The sequence below is a fragment of the Triticum dicoccoides genome, chromosome 6A (assembly GCF_002162155.2).
Source record: "Triticum dicoccoides isolate Atlit2015 ecotype Zavitan chromosome 6A, WEW_v2.0, whole genome shotgun sequence".
NCBI lineage: Eukaryota > Viridiplantae > Streptophyta > Magnoliopsida > Poales > Poaceae > Triticum > Triticum dicoccoides.
The window spans coordinates 528738204-528742776 of NC_041390.1; positions in this window are offsets into that span (position 1 = coordinate 528738204).

Genomic DNA, 4573 nt, shown 5'->3' on the forward strand with positions numbered 1-4573 from the left:
CCGCCTCGCAGTCGCGGCTCCCCTGGCCAGTCCGGGTGCCGGCCCCTCCTCCTCCGGGTGCCCGGTCCCCTCCGGCTCCTTTACCTGCGGGTGCCCGGGCCACTTTACCCCGGGTGTCCGGACTCCACCGTTTTGCCTGCGCGCAAGTAGGGCTAAAAAGACCCTTGTACCCCTCTCTTCCACTTATTTCGTCCCTAGACTATAAGTACCCCTCATCTAGCTTGCTCGAGAGGATAGCAAAGTATTTGATAGACACTAGAGAGCTTTGCTCCTTGTATCCCCTCCTCTTGGAGATCAAGACCCCTCTTTGGGAAGAATCCTTGTGGATTATCAAGGCCTCCTCTTGGAGAAGATCAACATCAAGACCTCATCTCCTTGGAGTGGGAAGAACTCTACCCAAGTGCTATTTTCCTTGAATTGTTCTTGTATGCTTGTGGATCTCATGTATGCTACTCTAGTGGATGTGTGATTTGGGTATGTTTGAGTGATTTCCCCCTTGTGTTCTTGTGTGTTCTTCCTTTTTTTTCCCTCCAAGTGTGAAAAGATCCCCTTTAGGGTTTCACCCAACAACAATATAGTTGCACGTTGAAGGGACGTGCATTCATACGGATATAGCACCCGTGCATACGGTTTGTGGTGTGGTGGTTGTAGATCATCAAAGTCGGATCTTGTCGCCTGTTTGGTCGCCACAAACTCGATATTGTTGATGATGCATGCGTGCATGACTTTTGGCCCTGTTTGTTTTGGATTTTGGGACCAGATTTAGCTTTGCCAATGAAACCGAATCTGAAATCTGAAACAAACTGCTATTTGAAATCAACTTTGCGAGTGAAGCTGAATCTGAATTTGGGTCATTTTTAGTGCAATTTTCTGAAGCGCCTCAAAGTGTACTTCATTGGAATCAGATTCGGCACTGAAGCGATCCACAGGTGATTAAAATCCAAGCGAAGCTGAAACAAACAGGGTCTTGTTCTATAAGCTTCAGAAGCAAGATATATGCTTGTGCTACGTACCGTGCTGCTGTTGCTTTGCCACAATTGCTCCTGGGTGCAGCGCACTTCTTGGTGCTCTACTGTTTTCGGAAAACCTTCTCAGTTTTTACAAACGTGTTGGTGATGCCAACGGCACCCAGCAGTGCTGTCACGGAGCAAGGCATCTGTATATTACCTGCTTTTGCACCGATGCTCACAGTCACAGCTCCGGCTTGGATGCTTTATAGGGATGGCTCGACTTTCTGGAGACCTTGACTTGGAGACGCAACACTGCGTCGGACCACACTCTATACATTTTTAAGAAAATAGAACACACTCTACATGATAGGGTAAGATCAGTTTACGTTGCTGTCAAGAACAACTCTAAAAGGGCAGCCTCAAAAATTGTTTCAGAGTGTGCTCTTATAATTTTTAGATGCTCTGTAGCTAACGTGCAAACTCAGCTGCGGGAAAGACCTCCATCTCTCCTAACTTCTTGTTCGGCTAATCCCCTCACCAAGGGCTTGTTCGGGAAGGCTCTAGCTGGCCAGACTATCATTAATGTCGATGCTTCTTTTTTAAAGGCAGATTTTTAGGTTCTTGTGGTGCAGTGGTTCGTGATCACTGATCACTCAGGATTCTTTTTGGCAGCGGCATTGGGGAAGCAGCGCGATGCTGAGCGCATATTTGAGATTATAGAGCGGATCAGATGCACCCAGGTGTTGGATCGCCAAGCCGCGACGCACGATTGAGCTTGTTTTGGAGTGTCTTGTCGTTGCTGGAGGCTGGACTTGTTGGGCGCCTAGCTATGCTCTATGTTTCAGCCTTCGTGCTTTTCGACCTTATTTCACTGTGATGTATCTTTTGGTCTATGTTGGTTTGTTCGCATTGAACCATGTTGGATACTGCCTTGTGACTTTATTAATTTAAAGCCGGACACTACTAGTGTCTTCGTTCCAAAAAACTGCAAAACTTGAGCATGTCCTTGATGTTGTGTCAGCCGAGGCCGCAACGCTGTGTGAAGGTCTGAAGCTGGCTAACCAGACGGGGTGCGATATTTTTGTACACATGGATAATATCACGGTGGTTCAAACTCTTAATCAGGATGAAGGATATTCTATGGTGGCAGCCCCTTTGTTAGATGATTGTCGTCGAGAGTTAAGTGAGTTCGGGAAGGCTTGTATCGATTTTTATAATAGAGAGTCTAATGTAGTAGGGCATGTGCTAGCTGAATGGTGTTGTGAGAACCAGCCCTCGGTTTGGTTTGATTCGCCCCTGGATTTTGTTGTTAAGTTCTTAATGGGCGATGTGGTTTGATTTTTAATAAAGCTAGTCATGTAGGCCTTCCTGTCAAAAAAGAGGGCTTGTTCGGTTAGGCAGGGGTTGAAGAGGTTTATAGGGGATTGAGGCGGGATTAACTAAACAAGCCCTAATGTAGGACCCGTCGCGCTCTCCCCAATGTGGCTCCTCTCGCCGCCGTCTAGCTCCTCCATGGATACGGCCTCTATCGGCGCGACCCTGCCACCACCTCCTGCATCCAGGGCGCCATGATCGTCGTGTGCCTCGCAGGCTGCTCCTGGGGTAGCTGACAGGCCCTCTGGCTCAACACCTCCACCGTCACCGAGTAGCCATGTGCCGACACTTGAGGCCATGCCTAGGTCGCTTGGCTCTTCGTCGTTGTTTGCCATAGGCGGCATAGCAATCGCATGCAGCATGACACCCAGACCCTCCCCAACGCATATGTCGGTGACCACTCAAGCACCTGACGTGTCGGGGCCTATGGTTGCTCGTCGCAGCTGGGGGCTCACGGCGTCCATCGGTGTGAGAAGGGTTATCATGATCGGGAGGAGAAGGAAGGAAGGGGCAGGAGAATGCGGCGGCGGTGGCAGGATGCCAACGGCAGCCATACGAGTGTTGAATACCAATTATGTGCAGTAGCAGTGAAACTAAGGGCATTCATGGTGACGCGGTTGATGAAAATTTCCCTCCAGCAACTCCTAGGAGAATATTACCCCATGGGGTTGTTAAGGTTTTTGATTCGGTTTTTCTTATAAGTTGGATCAATCTTTTCTTCAACTGAGGTCATAATTAGATGGGTATTTCTACCCTCTATTTCTAAAAGTAACTACTAAAAAATGTCGAGTGCACTAAAAAATATCTTTCACGTCCTCCAATGAGGGTAAAGGGCTGGATTTAGAGCTCCCCAAAATAAATTAAGGATGAAGACCACTTTTGAAAAGTTGGTAGAGATTTTTGCAATATATACTCCATAAAAGGAGTTTCCATTGAGATCGGGCGGTTTTGTGCAACTCTCGATTCTCCGAGATAGGCGCCTAGGATGGTTCTCGCCTCTTCACGTATAGAATCCTTCTACCTTTTCACCAACAATACGACTCGCGGTTTTGTATCACTGACACTGCAATGTCATAGAAGATATTCTGACCAAAACGAAGTAGACCTAATTAGTTGTCAGGTTCATAAGGCAGTTGAAGATGTTGCAGTTGAACTCACAAGTCACACCATTATCGTCGACAATGTTCGCAACATCACTGGACTTCAGTTAAGAGGCCTTAAAACTAGCTGGAGCCTAAACATATATGATGCGATGCGCTCTACCCCGGGCACAAGCTATAGGCATTTATACATTTGTTTATATACACATACAAGGATACAACCTTTATTAATTTGAATTATGCAGGTCAACTCTGAGAAATTCCGATTTCAGGCAGACACCTAACTTATGTTGCGCGGATCATTCAGTGCAGCTATGGAGAGGGGGGGGGGAGGACAAGCAGGCCGACATCATCCGCTCTGCTTTCACCTCAAAGCAGCGAGTCATGGTACCAATTGTTATATAGACGTCCAAACTGGAGGAGGCTACTATATGTTCTATCCCACATGCCCACAAAAAGGGCATGTGTGTCCGGGCTAAAGGACATCCCGGATATCTCGTGAAAAATGTCTAGGTTTTGCCTTCTGTTGTAATCGCTCTTCACATCAAAGACGTCCTTCAGGTGCTTGAAATCATCGTGCAATAACAAAGTTTTCCAGCGTGGTCAATCTGGAATTACTGCCAGGAATGAAACTACAAGTTCTTTTTTTCCCTAGTTTTTGTCGTTATATCATGGGAAAACAACCCCGGGTTGAGATTACCCTGACTATTTTTTGTAGCCAAGTTCCGAGGACTTCTCTGAGCAGATTCGGGCAAAGGTATAGGAGGCATTCCGTAGCTATTTGTTGTCATAGTTTCTCTTAGACTTTTGACTAAAATTTTCCATAATAATATGGTGGATATAGAAACATGCTATACTGTTGTTGCAAATCATGATGACAAAAATGCTTGTTTAAATTATGGATGGAAATCAGCTTCATGGTGTTTTTCGCTTGATCTAATGGCTGTTGATCGGAAAATGATATCTAACTCTCAGTTATGTGGGGAAGTACCATATGTAGTTGTAATATATCTGAAAATTGGCTTCCCCACAATTAAGAAAGCTAGATGATACCTTGTGTGTTGTTACGTAAATTGGTTGCAATATATTTCAATGAAAATTGATTATAGGAAACATGAAAAAACTAAAATACATTCGATTTATCATATA